The sequence below is a fragment of the Euprymna scolopes genome, chromosome 6 (genome assembly GCF_053919585.1).
Source record: "Euprymna scolopes isolate OS-2025 chromosome 6, ASM5391958v1, whole genome shotgun sequence".
Classification (NCBI taxonomy): Eukaryota; Metazoa; Mollusca; class Cephalopoda; order Sepiida; family Sepiolidae; genus Euprymna; species Euprymna scolopes.
The window spans coordinates 130,374,261-130,399,671 of NC_136487.1; positions in this window are offsets into that span (position 1 = coordinate 130,374,261).

Genomic DNA, 25,411 nt, shown 5'->3' on the forward strand with positions numbered 1-25,411 from the left:
AAATCTAGTGGGCAAGTCTATTTTCTACCTTTTTTTTCTTTCTCATAATAGAGACGTTGCAAGTCTACCTCTATTCAATAGTTTTATTTAAGGCAAGTGCTCGACTGAGCTTCATCCGTACTGTCAAAACATTCGCAACAAATACGTGTTACAACTGTCAAAATGCCATTTTGTTTCCGTCAACGAAACTAAACTTCTATGGGCAAAGTTTCTTATATAGAAAGTGAACCTGTCCGTGAAACACTACAGCGGGATTCTTGCTGATTAAGGATAACATAATCGTTTTCAAGTCATATAGACAAGTTTTATTTAGCCTTAAAATGAAATATATAATAATATAATAAAACCATAAATTTCATCATTACCAAACAGCAATGTGCAGCCCCACTGGGCTGCGAATATTCATTATATATATATATATATATATATATATATATATATATATATATATATATATATATATATATATATATAACTACTTAATTTACTCACATAAAATTAAAAGATAACGCTAATCCATTATACGTAAACCCACCATCAATTATAAAACAGAGTCCTAACTCAATCGTAAGTAGACTCAGTAATAACTCAAGCGATGAAAATGCATTTAACAAGTCAACCAATATCTATGAAACAGACCTAAAAAATAGTGGATACAAAAATATGGATATCAAATATAAGCAACAAAACACCAATAACTATAATAAAAGTAAAAATAGAAGAAAAAGAACTATAATTTGGTATACGGCCCCATACAAGCAAATATTAAAAACAAAACTTGGCAAGAAATTTCTAAATATTATTTAAAAAGACTTTCCCGCAACTAACCCCTTACACAAAATTTTCAATAAAAATACCTTAAAGTTATCCTCCAGTTGTTGCGAAAATTAAAAGATGATAATTAAATCACATAATAACAAAATATTAAATAAAAACAATGTAAACAACAACAAAATAAACAATAAAAAATAGACACCATGACAAAAATAAAACTAACACTAGCAGAAATAATAATAATAATAATAATAATAATAATAATAATAATAATAATAATAATAATAATAATAATAATAATAATATACCAACACCGGACAAGAAAAAACCTACTATAAATAAAAATCCTAATAACGAACAAGACACCGCACACTTTGCCCACTTCAAAATAAATGTCTAACCAAAAGAATAGTTTACCAGACCACAATATTTGCGAAAGAAAACCCGAGTAACAAGAAATATTACGTAGGTATGGCTTCCTTAGATTTCCAAACTCGATATCATTACCACAAAATACATTCAAGAATAAAAAAAACACCGTATGAAAACAACGCTAGCAAATAAATATTGGGAACTCAAGGAAAGCGAACATTCACCGGTAGTCGAATGGAAAATAATAAGACAAGCTGCCACGTGTATGGACCTTATGCCTTCATGAAAAACTTGCTTTTCTGTACTTTAAAGAACCCCACCATCTATTAAACTGTAGAAGAGAAATAGCAAACAATTGTGTTCACAAGATAAAATTTACCCTAGGATAGCGATAGAAAACAGTTTTAAAACTAACAAAAACAATAGATCATAAACAAATAAATAAAGTTAATAGACATGAATATACATAAACGATCACGCATATATGTATGTATATATATGTATATGTATGTGCATATATGTATGTACATATATATATATTTATATATAAACTAACACAAAAATATATATATATGTATATATATATGTGTGCATATATGTATCAACAGATCAAGAAACTAGATATCCAGGCTAAATAGAGCACACACAAAGGAACAGGTCAACCAGAGGTCAAATAGGCCTTTGTCCGATAAGTGCATACTCATTTGCTGATAGGAAGGACGGGGTGGATACTAGAAAGCTGATTGGCTAACTAAAATCTCAATAGAAGATGCGTATATAAAAATGACAAACAATCACAAAATTCGCTCATAAGCCTGAAGAGTCCTAGAGTGGGTGAAACGCGGAATATTCAGTGTAGCTTAATCGCCATATATATTTTATAACTTACTATATATATATATATATATATATATATATATATATATATATATATATATATATATTCAAGCACATCTGATTGAACACGACAGAATTATTATTTTTCGGATGTTCTTTAAAAGTACATAGAGGATGAAACGATAGAAGTGTCGCTATAAAGAAAACAACACTACATCTTTATTTTAAAACTTTTATTTAAAAAAAAAACATTTCAAGTAATTTAATTATGTAGTAGAGTCGGTATCTATTCAATGTAGTCGCCTTCAGCTTCAATCACCGTCTGGAACTGGAAGCATACTTTTTTCTACGGGAGCTCGGTGAATACTCGGCGGATAGTGGCGATCAAGCTGGGTTTTGTGCTGTGGGAGATGATGTTATTCATGTTTACGACGTATGACCAAACAAAATAGTCCAGAATGTTCAGGTCAGTGGCGGAGGGGGTCCAGTGAGAATAAGATATGAAGTCACAACAGTCGTTCTTAAGCAAAACCTGGATCTCTTTGGACTTGTGGACCGGGATCGGCTTATGCTGCCACACCTTGATTCTGCCAGAGGCCACCCGATTGCACCTAGGGATCATCACACTCTTCAGCATATTCAGGTACACTTTGCTTTTGACTTTAAACCAACTTCAAAGATGTGAGGTGGCATGATGTAGCCCTCACTTAAAACCACACCAAACACCATAACCCTGGCCGAAAAAAATGTTTTAATCACCCTGAGCACGTCACTGTCAATCATGAGAATCCAGCGATTCATTTTGAAGTTGCTGGCAATTGTCCTGTTTTCATAACTTGAATCGGTAGAGAGCTGAGTTGTATTGATGTATAGTAGCGCACTTCCGATCAGGATTCTTGAAAATCATGTCACTTTCAAACATGATAAGAAGCTCCTATTGCTCCTGGGGCTTGTACACAACTGGCCAACTATTAGATGGTCTAAAAAAATGAATAACGGAAATGGAATCATGTTTATCCATGGCAACAATTATATCGTTTCACTCTATACATATATATTTAAATATATATATATATATATATTTATACACACCCACTCATATATATATATATATATATATATATATATACATATATATATAAGCTAAAAGATTTATATTTAATTAGCAAACGTATCCGTCGTTGACTGGGTTCAAAAACAGTCTACACAAAATGGACTCTGATTTATGAAGGTATGATAGGTTATGAAAAGGAAGGGTTGTAGCTTCGAATTTGGGGGTATCAAACCAAAGCAAAATATGATGAAAGTAAAAATGAAATAGATAAACCCCATAATTTATTACACCATACCTGTTCACATTGAAACACTTATCACAATATTCTGTGGATCTATATTAAAAAACCTTGTTAAACTTTGTGACATATTTCCATTCTATGGAGGTCAGGCGCGAACAAACGCCCCATAATTTTATTATACCATATTTCTTCAAACTGAAACATAATTATCAAAGTATATTTACGCAGATAGATATGAAAAGTCTTTATTAAAGTTTGTGCATATTTCCATTCTATGGGGGCCAGGCGCGAACGCAGACCTAAACATTTTATTATACCATCCCTATTAAGTTAAAACATACTTATAAAAGTATTATTATGTACATCTATATCAAAAACACTTGTAAACGTTTTTTTTTTTAATTTTTAATTTTTTATTGCATACTTTGTGGACAAGGCGCGTATGCAGACCCCACAATTTTAATGAATCATCATTATTCCAGATCAAACATACCAATTACTGTGTCTCGATACATCTTCTATCATTATGTGTGATCAGTTTTCTATAATAGTCAAACATATAGGAGCCTATTCGTGACCAGACACACACACAGGCGTTCAGCTTTATATTATAGACTAGCAAACGTACCCGCCGTTGACTGGGTTCAAAAACAGCCTACAGAAAATTGACTTTGGTTTATGAAAATATGATAGGTTATAAGAAGGAAGGGTTGTAAAGCGATAGCTTCGAATTCGGGGGTATCAAAACCAAAGCAAAATATGATGAAAGTAAAAACAAAATAGATAAACCCCCATAATTTATTATACCATACCTGTTCATACTGAAACATTTATCACAATATTCTGTGGATCTATATTAACACACCTTGCTAAACTTTGTGACATATTTCCATTCTATAGAGGTCAGGCGCGAACGAACACCCCTATAATTTTATTATACCATGTTTGTTCAAACGGAAGCATAATTATCAAACTATGCTTACGCAGATAGATATGAAAAGTCTTTATTAAAGTATGTGCCTATTTCCGTTCTATGGAGGCCAGACGCGAACGTAGACCCTATTATGCCATCCCTATTTAAGTTAAAACATACTTATCAAAGTATGATTATGTACATCTATATCAAAAACACTTGTAAACGTTTTTTTTTTCATTTAAAATTCTTTTTTTCATACTTTATGGACCAGGCGCGTAGATCAAACATACCCATTCCTGTGTCTAGATAGATCTTCTATCATTATATGTAATCCGTTTTTTTAAATAGTCATCCATATAGGAGCCTATTCGTGACCAGTCACACACAGACGTTCAGCTTTATATTATAGATTAAACTATATGAGACAATGATTACATATGAGTGAATAACATAAAGTTCCTATTCAGATAGCTCAATAATGCAATACTACAGCTACCAACATTTTTTTTTCAAAATACCACGTTTCTATCTTGAATAGATTTAAAAATCTTCAAATATTGTCAATGTTGCTACATCTGGGGAGGAGATGCTAGGATTACTCTGTCCTGCTAGGCCGGAAAAAAAAACGTTTGAAATAACTTGTTAAATGTCGTTTCTTTTTCTAACGCGCTGATGGAGCCGAACTTGTGCAGTTATGATTTGATAAACAATTATATCTTTATATTTAAACACAGGGAACTTAAACACATGTACGTAATTACTTACCAATTAAATGAAAAACTTTCTGAAAATAAGTAAATATAGTTGTATCTATCCCTAATAAAATGATATCTTTAAAGATTACACACGCACATACACACATCTCTCTCTCTCTCTCTCTCTCTCTCTCTCTCTCTCTCTCTCTCTCTCTATATATATATATATATATATATATATATATATATATATATATATATATATATATGCCGCTCCCCATACGGGAGTACAGAATTAGTATTGTTATTGTCAGTTATATGTAATCAAAACAAACAATATATATGCCGCTTTACTTATGGGGTACCAAATTGGTTAAAGGGAAAATTATTCCCAACTAGCATTTAGGTAAACCTTCACTTTCGTAAATAATTGAATTCATTCAAAACGTATCGCAAAAATAAAAACAAATAACATATACACACACATAAACACACACGCACACACACACACACATATATATATATATGTGTGTGTGTGTGTATGGTTATCTTACTATATATCTATCTATCCATCTATCTATATATATGTAGGTATGTAGAGAAAGAGAAAGAGAGAGAGAGAGAGAGAAGTAGAAGAAATGTTACAGAGCGAGGACGCGCGTATGGCAGCTATTTGCAAATACTGAGCCGTGTGCGAAATGATGTCACTATAAGAAAAAAGCAAAAGACTATAAAAATGAGAGATGGAACACATTAGAGAAAACGATCACGTTGAAGACGGTGACGACGTCCCAGCCGTAACGAGAAGTCATGCCTGGTGGAACAATGAGGAAATAATTATCATTGTTACATAAAAAAGGAGTCGGGTTATTACTAGCCCTATGTTTCTTGCGACGCACACTGAATACAACGTGTGGTTCTCGTATGTCGACATGTTCGTGACGTTACAGAAAAATAGTAGAGTAGAGAGGGAAAGAGGGGGAAACCAAATTGCCCATTCTTTTTGTTATAGAGTAGAATATATCACGAAATCAACAAAATCATTTTAATATTCTTTAGTATTAATTGCTGTCTCTTCACATGACACATAATTCTTTTTACTTCCTTCCACAGTTCGATGTCGTTATGTTTTTATAAGTTGTTATACGATAATAAAACTGTAATCATACAAAATGAATATGACATTTCTTTTTCATGTTTCATGGTTTTATATTTTCATTTAATTATTTTCATGCTCGATTCAGTCATGTCTCTCAATATGTAATCATTCTTCAGAACCAACCACCGTTAATGCAATATTTACGAAATAATGCAACATTTTCAATTATTTATATATTGGCCAATGATGCATACAAATACATTTATAGATTCAATATTTATAATTGATTTGCAATGCTTCAATTCCTTAATTCTTGCTTAACATTTCGTTTTCACTCAATTTTATCATTATTTTGGTAAATTCAATTTAATCAGATTACGAGAAAGACACAATCATAGTACCTGTTCCGATACTACTTTTCGTAATTTGTGTCCATTGTTAGTGAATAGAATTTTTTTTCTCTCTAAATCCAGAGTGCCATTTTTTTAAGAGCCTGATTTTCCCCCTATAAACATCATAATGTGCATATATCTGCTGTCGTTGAGAAGCAATCACAGCGGGTCTTAATTGAGAAAATAGATAGTGTTAAATGTGATTGAAAATTAAAAATAACATACCTTTCTATTTCTTCAGATGTATCCTTCGAACCCGGGAATGTTTCTGTCGAACTCGGGAATTTGGACGGAATTTGGAGCGGACCCTTTTATTTTCTTCACGGAGGTAGCGTGTTCTTGTTGCGTCAGTCATGACTGGATAAAGGTCCCAAGTAATTCGCAAATGTATTTTTCGGTCGCTGAAACTCAGGGTTGAAACTTCAACTTTCAGGAGAATATGACTTTTATAATTGATTTTCCCCAGTACTCTCACCACTGCGGACAATTCTAGTACGGATTTTAGGATCCTTAGACCTATTTTTATTACTAGTTGTAAATATCCCTATTTATTACTAATTATTATGCATATTAACGTATATCTATATCTATATTTATTACCTGTATATATTAATGTTTTTAATCATTACTTGCAATAAGAAACATTCCCGAGTTCGACAAGATGCACCTGAAGAAGATCGGAGGTTATATCGACCGAAACATTGTGAAAATCACACTCAAGATGAGAACAGTAGTCCGATGAATGATAATACAAATAACCAATCCTCATCTCAAAAATTCAGAAACGTCTTTCTATTTCTATTTTTTTTTTTTTTTTGCATATCAACATATTTCGCCTTATTCAATTCCGAATCAAACAATTCTGCAAAAAGTTCTGTGCTCCAAATTGTTTATATCGTTAAATAGTTAGATTGATTGAGCCTTGCAAAGATTATTATTCTGTTATTATTCAGTGCGTTTGGATCCAGGAAGCTTGTGTGGAAGTAGGAAGAGGAAGAAGTAAAACAGAAAAAAGATGGAGGAGGGAGAGCAGAGGAGGGGTGTTGTTCTTGTTTTGGGATTTTGCAGAACATAGTTCAGTTGTGTAAAAAAGAAAGAAATAAACAATAACATTTATGTACGGCGTATTTTAGACAGGAAGTCTTAAGCCTAACATAAGCCTAACATGTCACCATGGTGACCTTCATCTCTACTCTAACTAAACAATAACATAAAAAAATAAACATAACTAAACCTGATCCTTATTTACCTCTAATCCTCATAGTAAGCAAGTTAAACCTAACGGAATTTTGCCCCAACAATATTTAATCAATAAAGGGATCGACTTGGCCGCGTTTCAACATATCCAGAGTTGAAAATGATGAGGTAATCAATCATAAATAACACTCATAAAAACAATTGTTTGTTATCACCTGTTGTACAATATTCTCCTCGTAATAATAAATATTAACTAAGGAAGCGTACTATAAATGATTTTTTAATCCCTTGATTTAAACACGCTTTCATTTCGATTTTAAAGTTAATCAAGATTTTTTTACTTAATCGTCGCTGCAATTTCTTAATAACGGCAAATATTTTTTATACGATGACTGGTAAACCTAATTCTTGTTTTAATATTGTTTGCAACTGCTTTTTTTACATTGCCAAGCGTTTTTGCAAAAAAAAAAAAAAAAAAAAGAAAAAAAAAGAAAAAGAAAAAAAAACAAACAAACAAAGAACACGAAGTTTTCGTTTTGCACTTTCTGACAGTTTACATGCCAGTAGTTGCTAAATATAATGTGGGTCTTATCCGGTATTAATAGTAGAACCATTTACTTACATAAGAAATAACTACGTTTCAAACGAATGGGAATCATTTTCACTACTCGAAATTTATGGCGTTTTAACCTTTACATGAAATAACATGCGTTTTGTGGTCACCCGCTGTGGGTGCGTCAATTTAAGCCATTGATTTCAGTGCATCCCCTTTCTATTCAGAACAATCAGATGTAGACGTAAGAAAAAGAGGAAGAAGGCGAAAGCTGGACAACTAGGGAAAGATAGAGAGTGGCTTATATAAAATAATAGCATTTTAACGTCCATTCGTATTGACTCATTACATATACTAACATATTGCATAGAGTAAGGAGGTGTGCGCGAGTGTTTGTATTCTAAAAGAGAGTGTCGTGTATAAGCCAGAGATTTAAGATACTGCCTACGTCGAGAAAGCGGAATGAATTCATTTGAAAAAAGTACATTGATTCTGTTATCCGTTTAGCCTCTTAACAACAATGTGGGATTAATAACTTATCCTTGTCTTTGGTCAGTGTCTAGACAGCGCATTGTTATGATAATCAAGAGGACACGTATTTGCGAAGCAAATCTGCGGAGCCCGTTGAAATGTGTTTCTATTTGGCCTCTCGATTGAAGAAACCATTTTGTTTTTCGTTTGGATATCTGTATGCTGAGTGGACCGGACAAATACAATGTTTATAATGAGAATAAATAAAGACAACAGAGGAACGGATGGGCGAAACTATTTGTATATGTTCTTTTGAGAGAGAAAGAGAAAGAGAGTATGAGAGAGAGACAAAGAGAGAGAGAGTGAAAAAGAAAGAGAGAGAGAAAGAAAGAAAGAGAGAGAGAGAGAGAGAAAGGAAGTGAGTGAAGGGCGTCCTTACATCTGTACAGAAGTTGTTTTAAGAACGGCGTTTTGTATTATTTAACGCTGTCTTATTATAAGTCGATGTTTAAATAACAGTTTTATTTTGTCTTTTATTTTTGATGAGATACTTTGCTGTCGAAACGGATATTTATTCAAAGAGCTCATTTTTTATTGCAAAGTTTTTAGATGTTGATTTCGTTACTTTCAATTATGTGAATGATTACGAATCTCATCTTGGTTTTAGTCGCGTGCAAGCGACTCTATAAGTCACTCCGTCGGTCCGTCGGTCGGTCAAGCGGTCTGTGGGTGGGTGGGTCGATCGGTCTGTCGGTCGGTCAATCTGTCGGTCGGTCGGTCTGCCCGTAACACTTTTGCGCTTGGCCTTTTTGGTTAAGATCAAAGGTCTGTTAATACATGCTTTTCTTAGTCTTTTAAGATTTTCTTGGCCTTTTGGCCAAGATCAAAGTGTAGCATCTGTTCCGACAGATGCTGCAATCAAAGACCAGATGTGGGGGCAACCCCACATACTTGACCTTTAACCAGCTCCCATTTCCCACCTCTCGGGAGCTGGGCCCCTTTTTCCCTTTCCCTTCCCTTCACTCCTCACATTAAAAATTGGCCTTGTGCCTAATTTGATCGGTGGGGGAGCAAATAAATACCATCTGTTCCGACAGATGCTGCAAGCTATGACTAGCTATGACTAGCAAAGACCAGCTGTGGGGGCAACCCCACATGCCTGACCATTAACCAGCTCCCATTTCACACCTCTCGGGAGCTGGTCCCCTTTTTCCCTTCCCCCTCCCTTCACTCCTCACATTAAAAATCGGCCTTGTGCCTAATTTGCTCGGTGGGGGAGCAAATAAATACCATCTGTTCCGGCAGATACTGCAAGCAAAGACTATATGTGGGGGTAACCCCACGTTTAAAACCATTCATACCAATTGTAACTATCCAGCTCCCCTACTCCCCGGTCCCTAGTTCCCCTTCACTTCTCACATTAAAAATCGGCCTTGTGCCTAATTTTCTCGGTGGGGGAGCAAATAAATACCCTTTTCTTAGCCTTTTGGGCAAGATCAAAGTGTAGTATCTTTCTTACTACATGCTGTACTTATGTTTGTAACTTTGTGATATAAAGTGGGAGATCACTTTTCTGTATTTAATGTAAAATTATCACCCACTTTACAACTAGTCAGTCTCACAGCCATCAAGTCATTCTCCAGATCGTTCCCGTTGTTTTTGAAGGATTCCAGTTACTTTTTAAGCATTCAAGTCATTCTTAAGGTCATTCAATTCATCCTTAAGTTCATTAAAGTCATTTTAAGTCATTTACTTTTTATTTAAGTCATTTCAGCCCATTTTTCGGTCATTTTAGTTTATCTTTAAGAATTTCATGTCAATTCTACATTCAGGCATTCATTCATTACACGAGAGCACGCAACTAATAGCTATCGGCCTTGTTATTTTCACGACTGTTCTGGCGAAATTTAAAACCGCCTTACTTGCATATTTTCGCATATGAAAGTATTTCGTTTCAACTCGGCAATCCACATAGCTTGATTATTCTCGTTGCCTCGACCATTAACTTGGGAATCTATATGGCTAGATTAATCTCTATGGCTAGATTATTCTCGTTGCGTCGGCAATTAATTCTGAAATACACATAGCTAGATTATTCTTGTTGCGACGACCATTAACTTGGAAATCTGCATGGCTAGATTATTATTCTAGTTGTGTCGGCAATGTGATAGCTTCCGAAGCGATACAATGATCCGATCGTTTTACCTATGATTTTTAAAACGGATCTGATGTAGATCTTCTATTTCCGAGTACAGGTCAGTTCCAAGAACTTGTCGAAGCAAGTTTCTTCAAGACAGGAGCCGCTCATTTCTGCAAACCGAAAAGAACCGGAGTATGTCATAAGAAATTCACCATTCATAGAATAAGTTTCATAGGTATACTTTCTTTAAAAGATAAACCGTATATCCTGTGACATTGAGAATTCACAGGATGAATTCGATCGTAAGTTTCCTTGGAAAGCCATCCACCTTCATGAACTCGGAGAAAGCCAAATTGAAGTTTGGTTTCTGTTTTAAGTGTTCTATTATTTACATTGGCGTTGCCTAAATGTCCAAATCTTGTAGTCTCACCAAGTATCGCCATCATTTTTTTTTTTCAATATGAACGCTTTGGTCGAGAATAACAACTCCGGTGTCTTCGTTTCGTTTCGTAATGTAAATGCCCTTATTGGAATTAAAACGGTTGGCTTGCAATTTTGGCTTATCTATTTTGATATATGTCGAGCGAAAGACTCCTTAATAGTTTTTGAATGGCATAAGAGATTCAAGTAAGGCAAGGAGTCTGTTAGGGATGTTAAGGGGTGTGGGAGAAGTCCGGCAGTATGAAAACCATAGTTGATTGGCCAAACAAAAAAGTAATAGATATAGACCGTTTTGCGTCTATAAAAACAATACGTTTGGTGCCAGTGTGGGAACTGCACACACAATTATTCGCAAGGAACTGAATATGCCGAAGATTTGTGCGAAGTTAGTCCAAAAGGTGCTACATTTTTATCACATACTATTTGACCAAGATGGGCATCTAGACAGTTCCTAAGATTTCTTACAGTCCAGACCTTGCTTCCTATGACTTTCAGTTTTATCCTTAAGTTAAGGGAAAACCTTATAGGCTGTCGTTATTAGACACTGTAGGAAATGAAAGAAGCTTTCAAGAGGGTCCTTGACATGTTCAGACAGAAGTGCTCGCAAGAGGCTTTTAAGATCTTGTAAGAAGGCACAACAGGTGCATTGCATCCGGGAGAGATTACATCGAAGGGGACTAGATTTCCATGTGTACTAGTAATAACATTCCCGAAACTAAAAACGGCTGATAACTTATTTAATGCACCTCGTAAATGATCTATTGAGAATATGGGAGGCTGTATGTTGGAGCGCTTCGTATGTAATATCTTCAAACATATAACGTCGTCATATGCCCTGACAAGGATATGCATGCGAGTGGGCACCGCTTGTGAATTTAATATTTCCTTTAAAAAATTCTCACTCGGAAAAAGTAAGCGCAACCCGCCTCAGATGAATACGATTTAGTTCAATTTCTTTGTAGAAAGACAACTTATTCATATGAGACTTTATAAGATGGGATTAGAGATTGACATCCAGTCGAACACTACCGATGGAACATTAAAATATTAATGAAATCAATTAAGTTCTATGAAGAATGATTTTTTTATCGCAAACCAGGAAGCTATTTAAATCACGATTCTTGTGTTTAAAGCGTGTGAGTGACAGATGTGTTTTCTAGTCTTCATTTGTCATTACCAGGAAGGCAGAACATTTTGTTTCGGTGCGAAAAAGTAATTTAAACTGAAAGAGTAGAGGACACTGAAGAACATAATTAATATAATTACGACGGAATAAAAACCGGACAAAAATAATTTAATTTCTTCTTTCATTTGATGGAACTAACAAGAAACAATTCCGGAAGTAGCATCGATAATTAAATGCGGATAATAAAATAAAAGAAAGGCAATGTAAATACTTAATAATTTCTGAATGCTGAAGTTGAAATTTAAGACTACATATTCTATTAAGAATTTTTAAACGACAAAAGATTTAATTACTAGTTTGATTGTCGCAGATCATAGATCTTTATAAAGAATAACCAGGTCAATTATAATTATATTGCCATCAATAATTTTTGGTTGCTAGGTGGGGTAGGATAATGTATTTTATTAACTTTATTATAGACAGAAGAAGTCGATGTTGCATGAGGTCATGAAAATAAAATCGATGTGGTCAAAAAGCGTGTTTAACATCTTAATTTTAAACATTCTATTCTTTTTAAGTGTTACTCTATTGTGTACTGTTTTCACCATTTTATGTCTCATATACTTTTTCCCACTCCTCCTTTACTAAGCCATATTCTTTCCCTGGGAACTAAAGATAATTCAGCTTTCATTACGGTAATAGAAATATCCAGAAAAATAAACGAACAATCTCTGATGATACCTGCCCCAGTTGAACTGCGAAAAACGATTATTCTATTTATTTTTAGGTGTTATTCATCCATGGCAACGCTGATTAGGAATGTTCAAACTTTGTGGTTGTTTCTTTTCTCTGAATTATTCGGACAACTGTTCTCATCTTGAGTGCTATTTTCAAATTTATTTGTGGCAATCCAGTAATGCATTTTGAGGGTCCTGGCAATGGTCCTGTTGTCATAACTTTGATCGGCAGAGAACATGCCTTTTACAGCGGCGCATCTCCGATCTCGCTCGTTGAACATCGTTTAACTTTCAAACATGACAGAAATTACTACCGCTCTTGGGATTTGTACACAACTACCCAACTATAACAAAAAAGAAAACCAGTTTGGATCAAACGAAAATGGAATCATGTCGTTTTTCTAGGGTGTCAATTTTATCGTTTAACCCTGTAGATTTTAATTTATATCTTTATGCATACACGCAGACAGCTGCATTCTCTAGACGGTTTCATTAGAGGAAATAGCAATTGCTGCTTGCTGGCAATAAAAGTGTGGCCATCATAAGTTTGACTGAAAATAAGCCTTTTCTTTCTCTGAACAAACCACTCGTTTTTGATAACCCATATAATACATTTATCTTTAACACCACCTACCAGTGATTTATCTCTGCTATCGACATTTTACCTTCACTGAAATTTATAGCCTGTTTTATCCTTACCAATATTCTAGTACACATGACCATTAATTCGATAATTTATAGTGATATTTTTATAGCCGCCATCAGCTCAACACTTCCCAATGTTTACTCTCGCGCACTCTCTTCTGTGCTATATGACGTTTATTCTTTTACAAAGGAGGCACCACTTATCAAAGCCCAGAGGCCACTCGAGAATCAGGGTTAATAAGTTTAAAGTGGTCAATTGTACAATGTCGTAGTAATTGTTAGCGGTGGAAATTTGGTAAATTTGGATCACTTAAGGAGAACGACTTATCAAGAACTTGTTTACGTTGGACCATATTATACTCAGCCGGAAAGCAGGCAAGTGGAAGAGACTTCTACAGGCATGCAGTTCTAAGAAAATAGCTTTGTTCATAGAATCTACGTTTAAGTGTAGGCACAGATAAAGAGTGTACGCAGTTATTGATAGTGTTTTCAGCTAGACGAGTGTTTCTCGCAACATCTGTTCTGTGAGAAAGAGATTGCAGGGAAGAGAAAAGTGCATCCCCCACTAGGCTATGAAGTCTTTTTTGAACACTATCAAGGCAGGATAAGATCGTTTTAGCAGCTCTTGCCCGGATGTAGCAATAGTACTTCATCCTTGGACGTTCCAGACTCTCAAATGGATAGAGAATTGTATCAGCACATCCGTCTCTAGCTACAATAAGTTTAGGTGGCGCTTTGCTGCATAGACTTCTCTTCTCTCATATCATTTTTCCGTATACTTAGTCCCACGGATCTAACAATAAGGTATGCACAAGCGAACGTGCCCTTTGTTTTTAAACATTCCTCTCCTCTGTAATCCGGAATATACCTTAGCTAGTTCTACACTCCATACACAAATTATAGGTCGCACCTAAACCACACATTACCAAGTAGCATCCACATAGTTACCGTCCAAATACCAAGTTCATAGCACGGTCTTCATCTCTCATCTAACGCCTTGTTCTATCAGATCAGACTGTCTGAAGACATTGGCTTCCTGAGATGAAATGCACCTAACATTAACACTTTTTGCTTTTCTACGTCATTTTGTAAAACTGTATTATGTTCTGCAAAACCAAAAACAAAAAGAACAACCCACCTTTTCCCCCTTTCCTTCTTTCCATTTCCCCTTTCTCTTTTTCTCTCCTCTTCTTAATGACTGATTTCCTTAATTAAAATGGACTAAACACTAATATTTTTATTATATGGATTTTTCGGACTACTGGTCTAATCTCTATCGTTATTCTCACAGCGTTTCCGTCGATGTAAACGTACTCCGATGTATCTCTACAATGACTGTTATTTGTGAATGGTTAAAAGAAATGTTTTTATTCTATTTTTCCCAGCGAAACATAGTTGGTAGAATACAAATTGTGTGATTATTTATTTGCGGACTGTTATCGTTACATTCATGGTTGGTGTTGCACAACGTTTCGGTCAACTCATTCTGTAGCCTCCCTTACATGATTAACCGCAACAGGATAGGAATGCCGGGTCTCTTAACTGTATCCCTAGTAATTACTTGCTTTCATAGATGTTGCATCACCACGTTTTTACCATCTATTCATCTGGATAAGATTGAAACCGCTATCCTCAGACAATGCTCACATACAACCGTAGAGATTCAATCGTTTTCTATTGCGCCACGGTTCCCGAAGGGTGATCTAAACTGACATTTTTTAATCTTATAAACAAGTTTTTCCGTTTTTTCTGGTCTTCAATTGTCGGTTCATACCGAATTATTTTTTTATGTATTAATTTGCCAAATCGCGGTGAGAAAACAATAAAAATGAAGTTAAGAGTCCGCAAATAAATAAATTTACAAATTCCTCATCTAAAAGTATTCATATATATATATATATATATATATATATATATATATATATATATATATATATATATATGTGTGTGTGTGTGTGTGTATGTGTGTGTGTATGTATATTTTCTGATTTTCAAACAAAATAAACGTCTGTTTATTTTGTAATAATGCGTTGTTTTGGCTTGAACGTATATAATACGTATTCATTTTATTCAAACTCAACCAGCGCTTCTACGGAACAAAAATCTTAACGTGATTTCTGTATAATTTTGTTTGTCTATACTTCGCGATAACACTTGGCACAGAGAGGCGCTTTTAGGGCAAAAAAAACACTTCATTTTTGGGACTATATTATATTTGTCCCACATTTTCTGTGTATGTCTATTTAGCAGTTTTGTCAAGACTCTGAACTCCAATTTTATGTGGGACTTTTGGGGCTGAATGGGGGGTAATGATAGATTAGTCATTTTTTTGCATAGTGCAGAACTCAAATTTACATATGTTAAAACCTAAAACTGCACCGTTCGTTCATTTTCACCAATAATTTAGGTTCTCTTGGGGACTTTTGGGGCTAAATTGGGTGGGGGCAAATCCTGAACTTAGTCATTTTTTATGCCTCGTCCACTTCACACTTACGGGGGACCATGCATGCTTCACTCAATAGATAATTGGCTCTGTAATCATAAATACGAAATCTGTATAAATCAAAATATAATTAAGCATTAAAAAAAATTAGCGTGTTTTACGACCCGGCAAGGTATTCAGGACTAGTTAATAATAAATTGTTAGGATTAAAATAACATTTTAATAATTCCCCAATATGTGGGGTTATTTTCTTTTTGTGATAATTGCGACCCCAATTAGATTAGAATCTAATAGGCATCGCGTATACTTTTTAATTAATATCCTTATATTCATTTGATTAAGCCTAACTAAATTGATATCTGGTTATACTTTCCACATTTTGCACGCACTTAGACATGGATTCATTATGAATATCGTTAATATTAGATCTCTCATGGGTCCATCCTGGGTCCAACTCTCTTCCTGATGTACATTAATGATCTTCCGAATCACATCCTTACATTATTTGTAGACATTAAGGCTGATAACACTACTATCTATGGTAGCACATCTAAGATCGAAAACGACCACGTTCTCTCTGATACTCTCTCCTCTGATCTTGAGCAAGTGGGGAAAGAAGTGGCTTGTTATTTTTAACGCATCTAAAACCAAGCTTTTATCTTTAGTCATCGACGCTCTGATCCCCATCTGGCATCAATTGAAATGAATGGCTCTTGTCTTAGGGAGGCCTCGTGTTTTAACATGCTTCTGGGCTTGACCTTTACTCCTGATCTTAAATGAAACACATACATTAAATCTGTTGCCAAGGCTGCTAGAAAAATGGTGGGATCCTTCTATCGATCCAGTAGATATCTCACTGCTGATGCAATTCTCTATCTATATAAGAGTCAGGTACGTCCAAGGATGGAGTACTGTTGCCACATCTGGGTAGGTGCTGCTAGAAAGAACTTATCCTGCATTGATAGAGTTCAAAATAGACTTCGTAGCGTCGTAGGGGATGTCTTTTTCTCTTCCCTGCAACCTCTTTCTCACAGAAGGAATGTATGCGAGTTTGTCTCTGCTGTGTCGTTATTTTCATGGCAACTGCTCCACTGAGCTTAGACCTCTGGTGCCTCTTTCGCCAAACTTTCACAAGAAACACCCGACTAGCAGAAAACACTATCAATAATTCCCCCCACTCTTTATCTGTGCCTAAACCTAAACGTAGATTCAATGAACAAAGCTTCTTTCTTAGAACTGCACGCCTATGGAATTGTCTTCCGTTTTCCTGCTTTCCAACTGACTACAATATCGTTGTCTCCAAGTCTAACGTAAACAGTCTTTGATGAACCGTTCCATATAAGTTAACAAATTTACCGAATTTCCATTACTAACGATTACTTTATTGTCCAATTATCTACTGTACACACTTTAACCCTTGTCCTCGAATGGTCTCTTTGCTTTGGTAAGTGGTGATGCCTTTGTAAAACAAAAAAAAAAATTCATATATCTCCTCCATGGCCACCAGTATTTCAATTTTGATGGGTTATGTATTAAATTTGCTTACATATGTGGAAATTAATTGAGTAAATTTTATATTTAATACTAGCGAGAAAAGGCGTGCCCGGCTTTGTCCAGGCGGAAAATACGCTTAAATATATTTTAATTTCTCCAGATGTCGTATATATTTTATAGAGTCATGATTTCAAAAGTAAAAAAAAAGTATTTAGATACGCATAGACACGCATATAAACTGATTAAGAATAAGAAATTTAAATAAACTAAGATGAATGTACAATATTTTTTTTTACGGTTTTTCAATTTTTACCCATTTTGACCCCTTAAACACAATTGCGACCGACTAAAAACCTATTTAAAAAAAATGACCCGTAAAAAATCAATAATTTGAGCCTCCCCCCACCGATCATCTCTGCGACTTTGAGTTTCGGGGGGATAGAGTTTGAAAATATATAGACAGACAGACAGACAGACTAATAGACAGACTGACGTTTATATATAATATTATAGTATATATATATATATATATATATATATGTATATATATATATGATTAGTTATTTTTTGAAAGAGAAATCCAGCAGAGTGCTCAATTAAAAGGAAATCCGAAAATAAGAGCGTATTTATATCTTGTATTTTGTGTACAGAAAGTTGTTAGATGAGGTAAGTCAGTGTTACCGTCGGTTTCGAGCCCGATAATTAGGACCGTTTCAGATACCCATATCAAGCTCTCTTCAGCCAATATTCATCTCTGAGAGCTTGATATGGATATCTAAAATGGTCCTGATCATCAGAGATGAGTATTGGCTGAAGAGAGCTTGATACGGACATCAAAACGATCCTAATTATCGGGCTTGAAACCGACGATACCAATGACTTATCTCATCGAACAACTTTCTGTACACAAAATACAATATATATATATATATATATACATATATATATATATATATATATATATGCATGTAGTCAGGTCATGTTATATGCTACTGGTACCATGTAAGCCAGTACTACCTGCCTCATGGTCGGGTCACTGGCGACTTACCTGATTCCCCACCAGACTTGTTTGGTGAGGAGGGTGGCTAGTCTCTCTGAAGGATTAAAAACCAAGACCTTCCAAAGGGCGCATGGAACCTTTTTCGGGGTCAACGGCAAACTAGCACCGTGTGTGTTTGTGTGTATGTATGTGTGTGTTAGGGTAGAGAGGGCTCCCGTAAGCCGTGGTGAAGGCAAGCTTTCTAGGAGAAGGAAATCTCTGATTTAAAAAAAAAACATAAAGCGGGAGGCCAGTACTCGCATTAAGCTGGTCTGCAGTTTAACTTGTTGCTGGCTACCTTGCTCTTGCTTGTTGCTGGATCTCAACATTTTGAACCGAGAAAGAGACTTAGCTGTCGTACAAAGCTAAGACTCTGTAACATCATCTGTGTATAGATACTCCCTCAAGCATTTGTCTATTAAAATGGTCCTGTGGCGATGGAAGTCATTTTTGGGTTCATGGACTTTAAATGCTTGAGGGCATGGCACTCGTCTGACAAGACGTTGCAATCATCATGTATGTATAATGTTTAAAACTCGTAATTTCGCATTTCGCATTTCTATCTCAGCAGCAGCGAAATAAAGTTACGGTGAGAAACTCTGACAGCATTATAGGCGGTCGGGTTTCAAGCTTGACGTACTTGCGAGTTTAGCTGATAAGCTGCGATTCAGCTAAACTACTGTATGTGAATAACTCTCTTTCTCTTTCTCTCTCTCTCTCTCTCTATATATATATATATATATATATATATATATGTGTGTGTGTATACACACATACACACACGCGCGCGCGCACACACACACACACACATACATATATATATATATATATACGTATGTGCGCATGGTATATGTGGTTATGTGCGACAGGCGTTCACAGCATGACACTCTGCGAAAGAAACACCTGTCATTGACGTGCGTCAAAAACAGAAAGGCATCATTATATTCCTGACGTAAATGCATTATGGCATGTAGTGACTATGTAGAAAATAAGTTCGCGGGTATAACAGATGGCTTGGTTTAATGGTCGCACTCCCGTTTTTATAGCTCTCTAACTGTTTTCGTAAACATCTAGATGAGTGTGCATCTATGTGGCAGGAGAGTTAAAGGTGTGAGACTCTAAGAAAGAAAACCTTTTCACGGATGTACTTCAAAAACACTGATGCGTCATTGAATTCCTGACAAAAGTGAATTGAGAATGATGGTAACTATGCAGGAAAAAGTACTTCTGAAAGCTCAATAATTCGATCGTTTTTACCGTCCGTATACTGCTCTCGTAGCTCAACTTTTTTTAGCAAAAAACGATAGGAGGCTTTACTTTCGGAACTACCCAATTATAATTATATTCAGAATAAATGAAACCTCTCTTGACACCTGATGCAATATATAACGTTGTCTTAGTAGTTAATGTCGCTAAAACCGAACACATTGTTCCCGTCATGCAGTTATCTTTAACTACAAAGTGTATGTTCTAACAAAATACAAATTAGATTTTTCTCATGAATTCCCTTTTTAACATAGTTAAAAGTTTCTAATCATTTGTCATTTATAACTAGAAAAATACTTCTTTCATTTTAAGTAAATGTAAGTAACATCTACTATGCTTATTCCAATTGCGATGAAAATATATTAAACTAGCAAGGAGAAACGACGTTGCCCGGTATTGAACGATGGTCACGAATATTTCATACTCCTATATTTTTGTTGTTATCGAAATCCGTGCAATCGCTTGGCAGGAAGTTTCACATGCCTCACAATCCATAATATATGTTATTCTACATTGCACTCGAGAGAACTCACTGTTTCTCTTATAATATTATTTTATATAAAGTGGTTTCAAGTTAACAAAAAAAAAACATTAAGAAATTTACGTGCGGGGTTTCAACCTACAGACCACGTCATGCAAAATAACAAAAAAACAAAAAAACAAAAAAAACACGTACATTTTGAAGAGTTATAAAATTATTTGCAGTTAATGAAAAAAAGAAGAAATTTACGTGCGGAGTTTAACCCTACAGACGACATAATACAAAAATAAACACACAATAAGAAAAAAAAAACACGCTATCAACTTACCCAGAGTATAATTGTAACGGCTCGTTGTTCTATCATAATTGCTAAGCGACGACATGGAAAAAAGTAACGGTTTCGATTATCGATTATCGGTAATTGTCGAGGGTATTCCGAGACAAAACTAAACTAAGATCACTCCCAGACTTATACACTAAAGTTCTGTAAGTGTAAAGGAAAAACTCTTCAGCCGTTTCCGAGTCTATAAGAAACGAACTCGCACACACAGATACAAAGTTGCATTTATATAATTGTAGGTATAGAAGAAGGAAAATATTTAAGTAGAATATTAAAAAAAAATATATATGAGTTTAAAATTAAAAAGAAAACTAAACTTTAAAACTGAGTGATCTAAATTTTAAAAAGGAAGAGTTAGCTTTTAAGGCATCTAAAATATTCTTAAAACTTGGGTATATTTATAAATTTACCAACACTGTCTATTGTAAAAATCGCACAAGCATGAGGCACACTTTAATCCTTAGAAACAGCATCAGCCTCTTTTTATCACATTTCTGTAGGACTAAAAATATATAAATATAGCCCACATCCCGACCGTTTTTCGCGTAGCAGCTTTGTTACAAAATGCATGATCGGTTGATTAGTTTTAGTACATACAGAGATGAAGATGTATCTACTTTGTATAGAGAGAAATAATTATACACATTTTGTTATTTTTCGTATCTTTACGTATTTGCTATGATTGCGTACAAGACTTATATTTAAAAAAAAATCTGATAAAAACTGTGTTGCCGTTTTCTTGGCTTAATCGTGCCCCAACGTGTCGATAGTATCGTCGTTTTAAGACTGGAATATTACCCGTCATTATTTTTTATTGATTTATTAAGCGAAATGAATCAAGCACCAGCCGGATCATATGGTGTTTAATTGCTCAATGTAAATTTAACTGTTCGTCTGTTTTTAATTCTCCGTGCCCATGGGAGATAGCATCGTACATCACGAACTAATTGACTAGTTCAAACATCCCTTTCTCTATAATGGTCACGTGACTTGATCGACTTTCACAACCCTGACTTTTCTCTCTTAACGACATTTCAAGCATTACTGGTGATGATAGTATCTTTACTGTTCGTGACTCGTCCAACGTGCATTTCAAACAGACAAAGGTTTCCCATTTAATGAAAAGAGATTTCTTAATAAAACAGTTGAATTACAGTGATCTTGTGACAACTAATCGGAAGTGTACGCCTCCGAATCGGAAGTGCACATTAAAAATAATAAAACAATGTGCAGATCATTGCGCGCAGGTTTAAACTTGTGTGCCTTTGTGAGTACTTCTGAAAACAAATATCAGATTACGATTAATAAAATTTCCGAGTTCATCGAATATCCAAAGTATGAAACAATAGAAGGCAACACAGATCAGTAAGTGTATTTAATACAAGCAGACGTGCCCCGGGAATTAATAAGGTGATTAATATGATCTGGCACCCAGCACAGAATTCCATATTACCATATCTATTCTTAATAATGCTTTTCAATATACTAATAATACAGGCAGAGGTATATTTCAAGATGTTTAAATTCGGACCCAAAGAGAATGTAATCTGTGAAATCAAGTTTTGCTTCTACATAGCCAACTAACTGTTTCTATTATGGGGTCGTGATGTTAGCAACACACGAGAGGAGTTCCAAAAGTAATGGCTTCTATTTTTTAAGTCTTGGCAGTTTCATCACTCTGTTGCAAATATTGACGGTGCGAGAAAACAAATCTTGTTATGAACTTGCGTCAGAAGCAAAGATGCGTTATTAAATTACTGGCAAAGGCAAATTTAGAAATGTCGTGACTCTATAGAAAATATACTCTGGAACTCAAAAAGTCGTTTGTTATAATGGCATGACTCGTCTTCGTAGCTCTTCAACTTTTCGAGTAAAAAAAATAAGCGGCCTTACTTTAAGAATAACGCTCGTATTACATCGTTGATAAAAGTGCATCAATTATGTAGAAAAATAAATTATACAGCATCACAAAAAGACGCATATGTTAATGGTATCACTACCGTCCTTGAAGCCCTTAAACTTTTTGAGATAAAAAAAAATAGGAGGATTTACCTTGGGAACGACTCTCGCAATCTCGTACATTGTAAAAAAAAACCTTTATTAGTCTCCATAATCTATTTAAAAAAAAAAATAATGAGACAAAAGTTTTTATCAACAAAGACAGATTATATCATCTTATGTGTATATGAATATGAAAAAAAAAACTGAAATAATTTCCGTATACATGGATACGTACAGCCAGTAATAAACAATAAATCAATATATACATCGTTCTCCTTCTGTCTTTCTCTCTCTCTTTCTCTCTCTCTCTCTCTCTTTATATATATATATATATATATTATATAATGGATTAGTTCCTTATTAATGAAGCAAGACATGGTTTTTGTTTCCGGGATCGAATCTATCGACTGGTGTTAATCGTGATACCCTACACTGATGATTCCCGAAAGGATGAAACACTAGTGTCTGTAGATATTTAATGATTATTTTAGTAAATAATTATGCCAGCCACTTTACGGAACTCGTTTCCTATCGTTGAGCACTTTCAGTTGAAATAAAAGTCGGTCAATTTAGCTCATACTCGCAGATCATCATATGATGATTAGATCACTCTGACAGACGATAAAATTATAAATATATTAATGTTATATTTCAACAGTATTTCTCGCGGTTAACGGTAGCTGAATGAATTAGGTAATGAAACCAGACATGGTTTCTCTTGCCGGGTTCTAATCTATCGACTGTCGTTTATCGTGACACCCTGCACTGATGATTCCCGAAAGGATGGTATACTAGTGTCTGTAGGTATTTAATAATTACTATAGTAAATAATTACACACACACACACACACACATATATATATATATATATATATATATATATATATATATATATATATATATATATAATTTTTTAAGCCAAAGAAAATGCGGAGAATGACCGGAATTATGAAAGTAAAGAAAGAAAAACAAACAAATGTAGACGTGATAGTGAGAATGTGTGTGAGGAGTACTCTCAACCTATATACTCAACGAATTTTTTATCTACATGCTTGAAATTAAGTATACAGTGTATTCCGACATGAGAAAAACTTTATAGTCGATTTTTATCCGGACAAATGGCAGCTATTAGGTCAAAATTTCAAAAATGCTACTTAGTGGTCATCGAAGTTATAACTGTTCATCAACTGTCTTAAGAATGCACATGCGCGAATCGTTCACATGATAGCTTCCTCATGTTTAGAATAAGTAGATTTGAAAACACTTTTTCAAGATCGAGGCAAGATGCGCAAATGGTTATCGTACTTGAGTCACTGTCGTTAGATTTTAGTTTCAATCTACGCTCGAGTATTTTTTTTACGTACGAAAAGTGAACTGTTTAGAAAAAAAAACATAATACTTGAATGCACATGTATCGTTATTTTCCGTTTGTTACTTATTTTTTGTCAACTAAACGTTAGATTTAATAATGAGCAACCTCGGATATATTTGTTAGTATAATATAAATTAAAATGTTGCTTTTTATTTCTAGATATTTAGAACAAATAAAGACCACAAAAGTCTAGTGAAAATTACCCCAATACGAAATGGACACAAATAGTATTTTGTCATAACACACTATTAAATATATATTGGACCTCTTTTATACCTGATATTCATAAATGACCTCCCTGATAAAATTTTGCCCCAGATGGGTATATTTGCTGGTAACCCTCACATTCTATGATAAATATAGGTGTAAATAAATGTACATATATCAAAGTTGATAGCATACATCCTAAAAACGACTTCCAATCAGTTGTGGTATGGAGTTACAAGTGGTTGGTAATATTTAAGTATCTTTTCTTAAATAATTGCATGAAACCTTCTTAACCATCAATTGCCATGGCAAATAATGCACTACCTAAAAGCTCATTTTTCAAACTTCACAAGAAACGTGGCTTTAAACAAATACATTGAAAATATTGCCAACGCTGATGCAAAAAATGGGCTTCCTCTATTTTGCTAGAAACATAGTGTTACAATGCCACAATTCACCTATGCATGATGTATTGCTGCCACATCTGGGCTGGGGCATTTATCAATAGTTCTTTGCATTTAGACCGAGTCCAAAACATATCTCTAAGCTTATAGGTCCCACAATATCGGCCAGGCTCAAGTTTTTGTCTTATTGTAGTCGCATCTCTGTACTCTGTACCTGTTTTACAAGTACTTTAATGGAATATACTCTGATGAATTCGTGTCGCTCGTGCCCACTCGGCGCAAATTCTGAATGCACGTAGGCAGAAACCAATTATCATACCCGTTTTTATTTTTTTTTATTATGGTGTGAGCAGTATGTAATCATTTCTGTGTGTACTTTTGCGGTGAATTTGAAGGATAGTTTATTACTGGATTTTATAATAAGTATGTCTAGAAAAGGTAATGGATGATTGTTTTCTGTTTCATAGGTGACCTTTATGGAAGGGTTCGACTGAGTCTAATTTGACTTTAATGTTATCTATGTGTGTGTTTTCAGGAATAAATTTAAAATGCCAATATGTATCTAAAATATTCTGTGTTTAGAGGTAATCTAAATTAGAAAGAACCAAATCCTAGGAATGCCAAGAAAAGGCAGACTAATACTCCACTGAAAGGGTTACCCATAGGAAGACCGA